The 15,021-nt window shown below is 33.1% G+C and overlaps 1 protein-coding gene across 4 annotated transcripts in view; it reads right to left on the bottom strand.

Annotated features, from left to right (window-relative positions):
• LOC18097277 (UPF0481 protein At3g47200) overlaps positions 1–15,021 on the bottom strand; it is a 79,487-nt gene that overhangs the window by 8,867 nt on the left and 55,599 nt on the right. Inside the window, exon 1 of one of the 4 annotated variants that reach the window (XM_052451310.1) lies at positions 1,901–2,320. The exons of 2 other annotated variants lie outside the window; for them this stretch is intronic. The gene's annotated coding sequence lies outside the window, so the exon portion shown is untranslated. Of the gene's footprint in view, positions 1–1,900; positions 2,321–15,021 lie in introns of those variants that run through there. One more of the 4 variants, XM_052451307.1, reaches the window with a different exon arrangement.

Below are 15,021 nucleotides of genomic sequence, written 5' to 3'. Positions count from 1 at the left end.
TTTCTATTGAAAACATGGATTATAGGTATAGAGTACAGAGTACAGAGCAACATGAAAGAATTGAAATTGCAGAAGCTAAACTACTTGAAGTATAGAGCAGACGGATTGTATGACAGTCAGAATGAGAAGAATAACAGCTCCTGAGACAGAGACTGCTGCCCATGGGGTATTGAAATAATTTTGCTTTAAATTTGCCTTCCATTTGTTCCATGGCCTTTCGCAGAATGCATTCAGATCTTTAATGAGACCTTTAAAGAGAAAAGTACCTGACCACACACTATTTTGTTTGTTGAGATTGTAAAAGAGTTGTACCACTTCCTCGTTAGACGGTAGCCAGTTTTCTATAATACGATTTTCAACAAGCATTTCCACATCCTTACTGGCACTGACAAAGAGACCCATCAAGAAGATATAGTCACCAACATAACCATGTGTCAGGCCATGGCACTGCTCAAAGGCTTGCATATTCCTGATTATGATTTCTGTTCTGTCATCTAACTGTAATCGTGGGAACTCTAGTCTCCCTTTATTTCTATCGAATTTTATGTCAAGAAGATGTTTGCTTGAACTCAACACAAACTTGACCCCCGCTTGGTGGAGCTCCTTTACACTGGGGGCGGTTAGAACCTCAAGTTCCTCATACTGTTGCTGTTCAGTTGGCCGATGATAAATTGTAAGAAAGTCAACCAAATGTTTCACTTCGGAGAAATCTACTCCCCCCAAATATTCCCCTACTGCCCATGAACCCCATTCATATGAAAAGAACCAATGAGTAAGCCCAATCAGTGTAGCTTTTGGAGAATTGCCGAATATAGGGGATAGTCCACACAACTCCTCGAGGATGAAGAACGGGAGCTGATTTTCAAGCAAACAGATATCAACCCTTACATCTACACTCTTGTATGGAGGATAGAAAATGCTGTCTCTGCTTCCTCTGAAGTCTGTGTAAGTCCACTTCAGCAATAACATAATGACGAAGGCAGCATCCATTAATATCATTTTTATGAAGTATTCGCTACTAAACCCATTGGTCTCCGCATAGCAATTACGCAATCTTGTTTCCTTCTCCTTGATCAATTCAATAAAACCCTTCACACTTACCTTGGTCCGGGCAATGAATTCTTTCAGGTACATTCTTTTGTGGTCTTCCATGGCTTTTAGCTTGTCATTACCATGGTGAATTGGGCCTATGGAGACTAATCGAGGTGTGTAGGCCTTTTCGTTCAGCTCGCGTAATCGCTCAGGAACTTTATATATACAGCATGTGTCGGAGAAAGGATTTGAGATTTCCAGCTCTTCCGTCACGGATTGGGCTAATCTATCAATATCAAGCGAAACTTGATGACTCAGCTCATGATTAGTACTTGATGGTCGACCAGATTCCATCCTGTGACTGAATTGAGATGGTAGCTAGTATTAGAACAAAACAAGCAGATCAAAAAAATTGTTACGACAGAGAAAACAAATTCAATTACGAAACCCAAAAAAGAGATGAAACTTCCAGCCTTAAGTTTGCCTTTACTAGCAACAATTTAACCTGTAATATATATATATATGGGACCACATGAGCGATACAAATTAAGTGATGTATTAAATTTCTTTAATTAAGATTATTAACGACGTGCCTTGTTCCACATAATTTGTATTAAATGATATAAATTAATTATTAAAATAATTAATTAATTTATATTGTGTCATATGAAATTTGCTTAATAAGTTGTATATTTGTGTTTAGAAAAAATTGATATTTTATCATTAAAAAAAATATGATAATGAAATGTGCAAATAATTTTGATAATTTCTCTTAAGAGGATTATTTTTCATGTAGTATTATTTTGAATTAAAAAAAACATGATGCCTGTCATAAAAAGCCAAATGGACAGAAACTTAAACTACTTACAAGCTCTCAACAACCGCAGTTTTAGAAGTTTAGCTCGTGTCCAAAGAGATGTTTTCCTGGCTGCCTTCGTGGCCAGTTGTTCCTTAGGGCTTTCCCTCCGGTGGATTTTCTTGCTGTTTACTTTGTGCCCTTGAAATAAATGAATTGGGAAATTGGGGTTTCGGGTTTCTGTTTGTTTCTCGAGAAAACGAGGGAAAGCTAGAGATTTGAAAGTTTTTGGTGGGTAGGGATAGGAGGTTCCGGCGATTTTTGTAGGGGCAAGGGGAGAGGTGAAGGAGGAAGGAAGGAGACAGTGAAATGGGATTTGAGCCGTAGATCGGTAAGCTAATGGAAAACTATAAATGTAATCCGAAGAGGGGAAAGGTGAAAGTAATATTAACTACTTTTTAGCATATTTAAAGACTATAATAAGCTCATCTTAATCATTCGTTTGACTACTTTTATGAATATATAAATCCTTCCATGCATGTGGGGCATGGTCGCATGTGATACAATTGAATCATTGGATTCGTATATTCATCATTCATCTGTCCTATCTCTGTCGATTTCACACTAGAATTTCCATGCCCTTCTTCAATGGTGGGAAAAATTCAAAGCTACATGATTTGTTCAATTTCCATGCACTGAAATATCAAGGATATATATAAGATAGATTAACAAAAATATATTCCTAGTTTGTACTGGATACAGTCTATGATGATATGTTCAATTCATTGAGCTTAATGAAATTTGATGATGTTATTAAAAAGAAAGAAAGGAAATATTACGAGGAACGAAATAGAAAATAAAAGGAAAATTTTTGTGAAGCACATGTATGGATAAAGTTGCTTTTGAATTGTCGCACATCACTCACATTTTTATTTGGAGTCAATCTCTACTATTGAATTAAAGGTTATTAGAAAATCCAGATTTACTAGTCATCATCGTATATCCGAGGGTAAAGAATTGGTTGTAGCTAAAAAAGATATAAACACCCACCCTATCTGAAATAAACTGCTTCATGATTTGATATGATTTAAAAAATATTAGCTAAATTCTAAAGTTTTAATAAATCAGTTATTAAATCCCATAATAAATGTAGAAACATGTTCTTACATTTTCCAGAAAATACAACATAATTTTATTTGTCCTTGAGATATTTAACTATATTTAAATTAAACACTTAATTCTTTTTGTATTTTTTATTTTTATAATTCAATAACAAAAATAAAAACTACACACACATATCACTGATTTTTACTGTAATATACTCACACACACCCATAACTAAATATTACAAAATAATCAAATGTTCAAAACAACCCAAATAACACATTAAACAATTTAAATTTTACAAAAAAAGAAGTCCTGAACTAAAATCCTGAACAGTACCGTAAACTCCAAACAAACAGGGGGGTCTGTAACAACCCCCTCCCCTCTTCCTTTCCTTGCTGGCGGTGAGCAACGCCGTTACCTGCAAAACAACAAACATCGCAACAAAGCAGTCTGTTTTAGTTTTCTTTCTTTGTTTTCAAATCGGCTTCTCTTCCTTCTCCTTGTTCAGATCTGCTGCATCTCTGCAAGTTTTTTTGTTTCCTCTTCTTCTGTTTCAGGTGCCGGTGGCATGACCAAGGGCTGCCGGTCTGTGGGCGCTGCTGGGTTGTTGCTGCCGCTGGAGGCTGTTCGGCGGCTGAGGAAGGAAAGACCTGCTGGCTGAAGCGGGAGCCGTGGGTCTGAGGAGATGGGGAACGGCCCTGCCCGTTCTCTGGTCGGGGAAGATGAGGCTGCTCTGTGGTGCGCAGAGGAGCAGTCTTGGCCGGGCGTCTGTGGCGTCAGCCGGGCGAGGGAGGTCGATGGGTCGACTGTTGCCCGGTGGCTGAGGGCTCTCGGTTCAGTCGAGAGGAAGAACAGGAGAGGGACGGCCAGTGCTTTTTCTTTTTAGCAGAGGGGCTCTCTCTGGCTTGCTTTGTCAAGGCAAGGGGGGCTGTTTCAGGAGCAAAAATCGCAGGCCAAAGGGGAGGGTTAGTGGCGGCTGGAGAAAGGAAAAGGGAGGGAGCTTTTTTGGTTTTTTGGGAGAGCCCCGAGGAAGAGAACTCTGGTTTTTTATCTTCAAAGGGAGGGGGCGGCCGTCACTGTGTTGATGACCAGCAGAGGGAAATCGGGTGAAGGCTCGGGTCAGAAGGTGAGCGGCGCCTTCTATCTATTTGTGTGGGGTTTCTCTGGTTTGCTTTCAAAGCAAAAGTGGGGGAAAAGTGGCGGCCAGGTCACTTTGTTCTCAGGGAAGATGGAGATGGGCGTGGCGGCCGCTTGAGGGAGATGGTTTTTTTTCTAGGTTTAGGTTTTTCCCCTTTTGTTTCCCCCCCTAAATTTTCTCCGCCCCCGTCCCTGTAAATTTTTCTCCCCCCTCAGTTTTTCACTGTAGCTTAGTATTTATACATAAAGTTCGTTAGGTTTTCAAACTAGTCCCTCAACTTTTACTTTTCCTTTCTTTTTTTTTTGTAAATTTTAATTTTTCTTACTTTTTTGTATTTTTTAAAGCGAGCAATATCAACGTCAACTCAACAAGGAAAATCAGTGATCATAAAATTTACGCTTTAAAAATTGAACGCGTTCAAAATACCTTTAAAAATTTAAATTCTTTTGAGATAGCGTTGAAAATGCTAAAAACGATGTAAATATATCAAAAATATATTTTTTGAATTTTTTTTTTTTTTGCTATTTTTTGATTTTTTTTGAAAATTTATTAAAAATATGGATTAAAAATTGAATAGCAACATGAATAATGACATTTTTGAAATTTTATAAAACATATTTTTGAAGCACATGTATGCATAAAGTGGCTTTTGAATAATGATTTCTCAAAGTTTTTTATATAAGATAAATAAAATATTATCATTCTAACTAGTGTTATTGACCTGCGGTGTTTTATGGTTTTGATCATGAACTGTTAAGAAATATTTTTTTAAGAATTTATCTTTTTAAAATATTTAATATTTTATTTTTTTGAAGAATATTTGGTGTAGGTAAAGAAACGAAACATATATTTGATGTATTTAATTGATTTAATGTAAAATAATATTTTAATTTTAATCATGTAAACCTATTTAATTTTATTAATAAAAATATTGTTTAATCTTGACAAATCAAAACATCAAAGAAATTCAAATCAATCGTTTCATCTAAGGAGAGAATTTAGGTGCAGTAGGATACCTCTTTGTGAGTTGCTGCTTAACAGGGGGCGGCTGAGTAGGATGGTGAAGAGACTGTCTTCAAGATTAGAGAGAGACCTTGAAAATTCTCTAGCTTTTGCGGAGAGGAGGGACTAGGGAGAGATTTCTTGGACTAATTTCCCTGGGCAACCCAGCCCATTAATGAGCTTTGCCAAAGCCTGTCAATCAACCCCAGACTCAAGGCCCATACTCATGCAATGAAAACTCTAAAACTTGTCAATATTATAAGTTTTTTCTATAAAACTAATTTAAGATTTTGAAAATAATATCCAGACAAATTTGCTTGTGTTTTCTTCCACTAATTAAACACCTAATGCTTGGTCCCTAAATAATCTGAAGAATCCGTCACGTATTGCTACAGCATATTTTAATCTAAGGTGAGGCCTAGGGATAGCATGATCTTCTTCTTCTATAATATACCATCAATACGTACAATGCTCGAGTGATAAAGTTTGTCCAGTTCCTCCATTGCAGTATCGTTGCCAGAGATTCACGCCATAACATACAGCTAGGGTTGTTAGATGTTTATATATAAATGTTCGATAATATTGTTTAGCCAAATCTTTTTCGTATAATATTTTCATGTTCTTGTATTACATTTTAGTCCTTAAAATTAAGGGTTTTGGGCAGTTAGGTCTCTATGAACCATGGAGCATGATCAATACAATGCATAAGATTCTCTATCATTTCCATTTGGGAACAAGATTGATTAGACAGAGATTTAAAGACAAATCATCAAGTAGAATCCAAATAAAGCAATGCAATTTCTCATTTAATCTGGGAAAGTTTTACAATTAAGCCCTCTCTCCTCTAATCCTTCGGGCCAATTGGATATCCTTAGGCATAATAGTTACCCTCTTAGCATGAATAGCACACAAGTTGGTATCCTCAAACAACCCTACAAGATATGCCTCTGCCGCCTCCTGAAGGGCAGCCACTGCGCTGCTTTGGAACCTCAAATCCGTCTTGAAATCTTGGGCTATCTCCCTCACCAGCCTTTGAAATGGAAGCTTCCTTATCAACAGCTCAGTGCTCTTCTTGAAATCTTGGGCTATCTCCGTCTTGAGTTTGGTTGCAATACTAGATCCAATAGTCTTAGATGTAGGTCTGGCTACAAGGTCGTGTCATAAAAGTGTGATAATTAAATAGATTAATTAAATAGAAAAAAAAACCAACAGAAAGAAAAAAAACTAATGAAGAAAAAGAAAAAAATTCTGAATTAATTGGGTTAACCCTTCAAAGCAGGTTAACTCGTCAAACCTTGAATTCGTGTAGTGAAAGTTTGATAACTAAATAGAAAAAAAAATTGACGGTTTACCCAGAATTAATTGGGCTAACCCGTCAAACCCGGAATCTGTGTTATGAAAGTTTGATAACTGAATAGAAAAAAAATGAACATTAACAAACTAAATTAAATGAAAAAAATTACTTAAAAAGGAAAAAAACCAAGACAAGCAAAAGGCATCAGCCTTTTCACTGTGAATTACACTGTGCAATCCACAATTAAAGGCATGAAAACAAAAAAAAAATTCTTCAATTAGCCAAACCTAAGATAACTAAATAGAAAAAAGGCATCAACCAATAACTAAATAGAAAAAAAATCATATTAATGAACTAAATTAAATAAAAAAATATTAATTCAAAAGAAAAAATAACAGGAAAAAAAACTTATAAGAAGAAAAAAACTAATGAAGAAAAAGATAAAATAATCTAAATTAACTGGGTTAACCCGTCAAACCTAAGATCCGTGTCATGAAAGTTTGATAACTAAATAGAAAAACATTTAATATCAACAAACTAAATAAATAAAATTAATTAAAAAAAAAGGTATCAGCCTTTTCACCGTGGACTGCACTATGCAGTCCACCGTGAAAGGCATAAAAAGAAAAAAAAGCAAAAAAAAAAAACTAAAGGCATCATCCTTTTCACTGTGGATTGCATACAATATTAAAAGATGAAATCGGAAGAAAAAAATTAATGAGAAAATAGAAAAAAAAATCTAAATCAGCTAAGTTAACTCGCCAAATCAGGTTAACCCGTCAAACCTGTGATTCGTGTCATGAAAGTGTGATAACTAAATAGAAAAAATATTTAATATTAATGAACTAAATTAAAAAAAAAGATTAATTAAAAAGAAAAAAGCAAAGAGAAAAAAACTATTGAAGAAAAAGAAAAAAAATATGAATCAACTGGGTTAAACCATCAAACCTGGGAGCCGTGTCATGAAAGTCTAATAATTAAACAAAAAAAATTAATATTAAGAAACTATAGAAAAAAAAAACTAAAGACATAAACTTTTTCACTGTGGACTGCACCGTGCAGTTCACAGTAAAAGGCTTAGAAAGGAAAAGAAAAAGGCAAAAAAAAACAAAGTCATACGCCACCGGTTAATTTTTTTCTTGCATAAAAAATAACAAAAAAAAGCTAAGATCTAAGAGTGTTAGGTCTTTCTGCAAAGATATACTCAAAAGCCTTAGGTCTAGTTGTAACGCTTAACCCAAGAATAATATTTATAATATTAATAATAATATTAAACTTACATGACTTAAGTTTAAATGAGCCTAGCTGCAACACCAGACCCAAGAGCATTGAATGTAGGTCTGGCTATAAGGTGGTGTCATAAAAGTGTGATAATTAAATAGATTAATTAAAAAGAAAAAAACAAAGAAAAAAAACCAATAGGAAGAAAAAAAACTAATGAAGAAAAAGAAAAAAAATTGAATTAACTGGGTTAACCCTTCAAACCAGGTTAACCCGTCAAACTTGGGATTCGCGTCATGAAAGTTTGATAACTAAAGTTTTAAAAAAAATTGACGGGTTTACCCGGAATTAACTAGGTTAACTCATCAAACCAAGTTAACCTGTCAAACCTAAGATACATGTCACGAAAGTCTAATAATTAAATAGAAAAAAATTTTAACATTAACAAACTAAACTAAACGAAAGAAACTAATCAAAAAGAAAAAAAAATCCGGGTTAACTCGTCAAATCAGGTTAACCTATCAAACCCGGGATCCGTATCATGAAAGTCTGATAACTAAATAAAAAAAATTAACATTACCAAACTAAATTAAATAAAAAAAAATCATTGAAAAAAAACAAAAAAAAATAAAAACAAAAAAAAGAAAAGACAGTTCTATAATATAATTATAATATAATAATTATAATAATATAAATATATATTAATAGGAGGAAAGCTCAGTGATTTCCCAGCACCTTTTAGAATATTACTTAATAAATCCATCCATCCATGTGGGGGGGCATGCATGGTCGCATGTGATTCAATTGAATAACTGGATTCGTATATTCATCATTCACGTGCCCTATCTCTGTCGATTTCACACTAGAATTTCCATGAATAAACAGCCTTAGGTTTTCAAGCTGTCCCTTCTCTTTTGTTGTCTTATTTATATTCACCTGACGTGGAGGGGATGCTACCTGACTTTAATGACATGAGTCTTCAACAAAATATATAATTAATTCATAAAAGCTCTCGTGATAATAATGCTTTAGAAAGATTTTGGATTTGAGACATAGACATATTTTGTATGAGATACAATTTTAATGCAAAACTTGTTTAAAAGTTATGTGAAAGTTTTACTATATTAATTTCTTGATTAAACCTTTCTAAGCCCTTTTTAGATATTTTTTTTTTTTATTAAAGGATGTTTATTATATGTAAAATACTGTATAGGATGTAAAATATTTTACAAATCAAACTATAAATTTCATTTATTCATAAAAATATTTGTACCTTAAATAGTTCTATAAAATATTTTTTTAAAAAAATAATCAAGTATATATATTTCATGGATTAATTATGGGACAATCTCAATAAAAATCATTTGTATTCATAAGCATATATTTATAAAACATTTTATTTTTTTATCGGTCCATCAATTAGCTGAATCAATAAATAATGATTCTACAATTTTTTATTTCAATATACCAATAAACCATTTCCAATACTTTCTATGTTTTTTCTTTGAATGATTGGCCACCCTATATTATTTATCTGATAAAAGGGGACCACCTCTATTAATTATTTATCTGATAAAAGGGGACCACCTCTTTTATTTCTCCTGAAAAGGGGACCACCTCTCACTTCTCACTCAAACTGTGCAATTCTACAGTTTTCCTGAAGACTTTTCTAGTCTTGTACCTTATCTTCTACAGTTCTGCACCACTTGAAAATGGAGCACTCTCCAGCTTTCATTCCACGTAGATAGCAATTAAAAGGCAACAGTAACTGGGGGAAATGCAGCGACTTTAACTGGTTGTACAATAATATAAATTATAAATTATAAATTATATTTTATTTAATAATTTAAATTTTTGAATTAAATTAATTTTTTTATATAATATTAAAGTTTTAATGATCTAATAATCACGAGTTTAAATATTAATATTTTTATTTATTTAATAAAAATTAAGTATAAAATAAGTTAAACATATACAATTTTAAAATTTAAAAGATTTTTATTTGAAAGAGTATTAAAAAAATATATAATTTATAATTTATATTTTTATATGATAATTTTAAATTTTAAATTAAATTAGTTATTTGAAAATAATTCATTATCAAAATACATATTTAATTCATGAAAACTGTCGTGATAATGATGTTTTAAAAAGAGTTTCTTAAAGCAATGTGAATAATTGGACTCGGATATTCATCTGCCCTATCTATGTCGATTTCAGACCAGAATTCCCATGTAAAACATAGCTAGGGTCTCCATTACTAAAGAGAAGCTAGAAACCTGAAAAATTTCATGTAAGACTTGTATAAAAGTTGTTGTTATTTATTTTCAGTCTCCACACAAAAATAAAAAAATTAAACAAATAAATAAAAACTATTAAAAAAAATCCAAAAAAATAATAGCAACAAGAAAAGAATATCGGAGTGCCCAGAAAATAGCTAGAAATTGATCAAGGAGGTTCAAAAATACAAGGATTGAAATTTGACAGTATATTTTTTACTGATAAGAGTTTTATTGACAAAAAAATTTAATTTAAAGAAGAAAAATCTAAAATCAGATGTTTATGAACTTAATTAAATTTTATTAAAGGTTTAATTGAATTAAATTTTAAATTAAATATAAAGTAACATGAATATATATAAATTTTAAATTTAAAGGGTTTTTACTTGAGAGAATGTATTAAAAAATAATATAATTTATTTTTTATAACCTTCTCTAATAATTTAAAATTTAAAAAATATAAAGTAACATTTAATTTTTTTTATCCGTCGCCGGTGATGTGAAAAATGAGGGGATCGGATAGATCTCCTCCTTTATTCCTTTCTTGTGCCGGCGGTGTCACCGATGGAGACATGCAAAAGAAAAGACGCAACACAAGTTTTGGTTTCCTTTCCTTCTCGTTTATGGATCTGCTTCTCTCCCTACAAATTTTTTTTTCTTTTGGTTTCGCCTTCTTCTTCTCTGTTTCAGGTTGCCGGCGGTAAGACCAAGAGGCCGCTGGCATGACTAGGTTTTTGCTGAGTCGGGTCGCGGTGGGGGGAAGAATGGTTGAGCTGCCGGTGAGATTTTTTTGGTCGTGGCTTGTCAAAGAACCAATTCAACCCAATAGCTTAAACTGTTAGGTGAGGTCCCAGGATATGATTTATATTATTCTCTAACACACCCCCTCAAGTGAAAGCCCTTTGGGCTTGAAACTTGCACAGGCCCACATTACCTTGTGCTTAATTTTTATCAAATAAATGAGGATGGTGAGATTCGAACTCGTGACCGCTTGGTCATCAAGGCTCTGATACCATGTCAAAGAACGATCTCAACCCAAAAGCTTAAACTGTTAGGTGAGGTCCCAGGATATGATTTATATTATTCTCTAACATGGCTGAGAGAGGGAGAGGAAATAGAGGTAGCAGAGATGGGGGAAGGTCTGGTCTCCTGTTAGTGGGCGGCTGGAGTGAGGGTGGAGGTGGTTTTGCTAGAGATGAAGGGAGGTGCAGTGGCCGGGAAGAAGGGAGAGTGAGGGTGGATCTGTGAGGGAGGAAATGTGGGCTCTGGGTGTGGCTGGTGGCTGGGGGGAGAAAGGAGAGTGGCTGGTTTTCGGTGCTGGAAATGGCGACTGGGGAAGAGAGTGAGGGGCTATGGTTCTGGGAGTAAAACCAAGGAAGAGAGGGCGGCGGCGGCGGCTTGGTAAAATATTATTAACTATTATAGTAAAAATATTATTTATTTCAAATGCTTGGTAAAATATTTATATTTTTATTTTCTGATAACGCTACATCAACATTGATTTAACATTAAAATTCTACAAGAAAAATTAATAATTTTAAAAATAATATATTAAAATTTGAATGTATTTAAAAACTTTTAAAATTTAAATTTTTTAAAGATAATACTGAAAATGATAAAAATAATACAAAGATATCAAAAATGTATTTTTTAGGTTTTATTGTTTTTTATTATTTTTAATTTTTTTCTGAAAATTTATCAAAAACATGAATTAAAAATTGAGTAGAGTTGATATTTTTATAAACCTACTCACAAGTTCTATTCTATAAAGAATATACAAACGACTGCATGTCAAATATCTAAAACTCCCAACTAAGCTCTTGAATGGTAGTAGAACAAGCAACAAACTGACTAACAACATGAACAACATATGCAATATTTGGACAAGTAATAATTAGATTTACCAAGCTCCCACCAATAGTATGTTATAAAGTAGGATCTAACAAATGTAAACCATTCGAAAAGGAATATATTGCATTAACCTCAATGAGAGTATTTATAGTCTTATTGTTAGTAAGTTTAGCTCGCTCAAGGATATCTGCAATATTTTTTTATTGAGAAAAAAAGTAACATCTGAGTGAGCGAGCTACCTCAATACCCATGAAATATTGAAGATAGCTTAAATCCTTCATTTCAAACTGTCTAACCAACTTTATCTTCAAAACTAAAATATCATCAATGTCATCACCAATAATAATTATGTTATCAACATATAAAGACAAAATGATATGACTTGTATCAATGTTACTAATTGATATTGCTTTGATAAATTTGATTGTGTGAATAACATTTGTAAATAATCTCAAACCTCTTTTGTTGTCTCATATTTTGATAACTACGTACCTATAAAATGCTCAACAAAATTATTAATTCAAGTAATAATCTTTGCATTGTTTGCTTCCCATGCATTTATCAAAATAGCATACCTTTAATCAGTATTCTTAGATATAACATAAGTTTCATTAACATATCTCCATATCTTTTTATCCTTAAGAAAATTTCTCATTACATAACTCTAATATAAATAGTTCTTTTCATCTAACCTCACACTCACAGACTGAAGCAGATTATTTCTTTCAGTAGCCATAATTAACAAATAGAAAAAAACCAGAATGTAAAAGAAGCAAAAAACAAAATACTAGATTGCAGAAACTGAACAAATATCGCAAAAACTGAATAAATATCTTCTCGAAGTTATATGATCATTCCCAAAAAAATTGCAGAAATGGAATGCAAATACTAAATTGTAGAAACTAAAGAGAAGATAAAATACCATATTTGCAAAAACTGATTGCAGAAATTGAACAAATATCACTCCAAAAAATTCATGAAAGTTGTGTTTGAGATTAAGTTTCGTTCCATAAAACCATGCTCTAATACCATATTAAGCAACTTGTTTCAAACAAAGAGAAATACGAACATAAGAGAGAAGAGGGTTAGGGTTTCATTGATCATTTTTTTTTGAAGTTATGTTTTTAACCTTAATACTACAAGATTATATATAAAATAAATTAAAAATATTGTTTTACTTTTAATAAATAAATAAAATAAATATATTTCTTAACAAAAATTACCCTAGAGGGCTTGATTTTGAAATCCGTCTTATGTGACTTTATTTTCCACCCTAATTGTCGGTTGTGAATCTAACTTTATGGTAATGTAAACAATAATCTCAAGGTGTGTTGGCATGATGATTAAAAAAGCGTTTGGAAATGGGGTTAATTAGCGTTTCTAAAAAATTCAATTTTTTTGTTAAAAATTATTATTTTTTTATATATATTGGATAATTTTGATACGCTGATCTCAAAAATAATTTTTAAAAAATAAATAAACATTATTTTAATATACTTTAACATGAAAAACAATTTAAAAAATATCAAGGTGTGTTGGCATGATGATTAAAATAACGTTTGAAAATGTGGGCCAATCAGCATTTCTAAAAATTTTAATTTTTTTTCTTAAAAAATATTTTATATATATATATTTTGGATCGTTTTGATTTGATGTGCTGATCTCAAAAATAAATTTTAAAAAATAAATAAATATTATTTTAATACATTTTAGCATGAAAAACAATTTAAAAAGTAACCGCAACCAGATCCAAACCGACCTAAGGAGTTATGCTTTCTTCCTTTATCAATAATCTAAGATGAAAGAAAGCAGCCGCTGCGACCTTAAACCCCATGTTAAGCATGCGCGTGGAAGGCATAGAATAAAACAATTTCAGTTTCTAAGAGACAATCAGAACAAATTATACAGTCTTCATTGCTTGGAACAACTTTGTCATTTATTAGAAGAAAAGTACCTCAAGTAAGAGAACAAGGATTATGGGTACAATTAATGCAACATGCGGTATGAAAGAATTGAAATTGCAGAAGCTAACCTACTTGGAGTATAGAGCAGACGGACTGTAGGACAGTCAGAATGAGAAGAATAACAGCTCCTGAGACAGAGATTGCTGCCCATGGGGTATTGAAATAATTTTGCTTTAAATTTGCCTTCCACTTGTTCCATGGCTTTTCGCAGAATGCATTCAGATCTTTAATGAGACCTTTGAAGAGAAAAAAACGTCCCCGCACACTATTTTGTTTGTTGAGATTGTAAAAGAGTTGTACCACTTCCTCATTAGACGGTAGCCAGTTTTCTATAATACGATTTTCAACAAGCATTTCCACATCCTTACTGGCACTGACAAAGAGACCCATCAAGAAGATATAGTCACCAACATAACCATACAGGCCATGGCACTGCTCAAAGGCTTGCATATTCCTGATTATGATTTCTGTACTGTCATCTAACTGTAATCGTGGAATTTCCAGTCTCCCTTTATTTCTATCGAATTTTATGTCAAGAAGATTTTTGCTTGAACTCAACACAAACTTGACCCCCGCTTGGTGGAGCTCCTTTACACTGGGTGCGGTTAGAACCTCAAGTTCCTCATTCTGCTGCTGTTGAGGTGGCTGTTGATAAATTGTAAGAAAGTCAACCAAATGTTTCACTTCGGAGAAATCTATTTTCCCCCAATATTCCCCTACTGCCCATGAACCCCATTCTTTTGAAAAGAACCCATGAGTAAGCTCAATCAGTGTAGGTTTCGGAGAATTGCCGAGTATAGTGGATAGTCCACACAACTCCTCGAGGATGAAGAACGGGAGCTGATTTTCAAGCAAACAGATATCAACCCTTACATCTACACTCTTGTGTGGAGGATAGAAAATGCTGTCTCTGCTACCGCTGAAGTCTTTGTTTTTGCACTTCAGCAAAAACATAATGACGAAGGCAGCATCCATTAATATCATTTTTATGAAGTATTCGCTATTAAACTCAATGGTTTCCGCATAGCAATTACGCAATCTTGTTTCGTTCTCCTTAATAAATTCAATAAAACCCTCTACACTTACCTCGCTCCGGGCAAGGAATTCTTTCAGATACATTCTTTTGTGGTCTTCCATGGCTTTTAGCTTCTCTTTAGCATGGTGAATTGGGCCTATGGAGACCAATCGAGGTGTGTAGGCCTTTTCGTTCACCTCGCGCAATTGCTCCGGAACTTTATATATACAACATGTGTCGGAGAAAGCATATGAGATTTCCAGCTCGGCCTTCACAGATTTGGCTAATGTCTCGATATCTAGCGAAACTTGATGTCGACTCG

Source organism: Populus trichocarpa, chromosome 3 (assembly GCF_000002775.5).
Source record: "Populus trichocarpa isolate Nisqually-1 chromosome 3, P.trichocarpa_v4.1, whole genome shotgun sequence".
NCBI lineage: Eukaryota > Viridiplantae > Streptophyta > Magnoliopsida > Malpighiales > Salicaceae > Populus > Populus trichocarpa.
The sequence above is the reverse complement of the archived record's forward strand: the minus strand, read 5'-3'. Positions and strand labels throughout refer to the sequence as shown.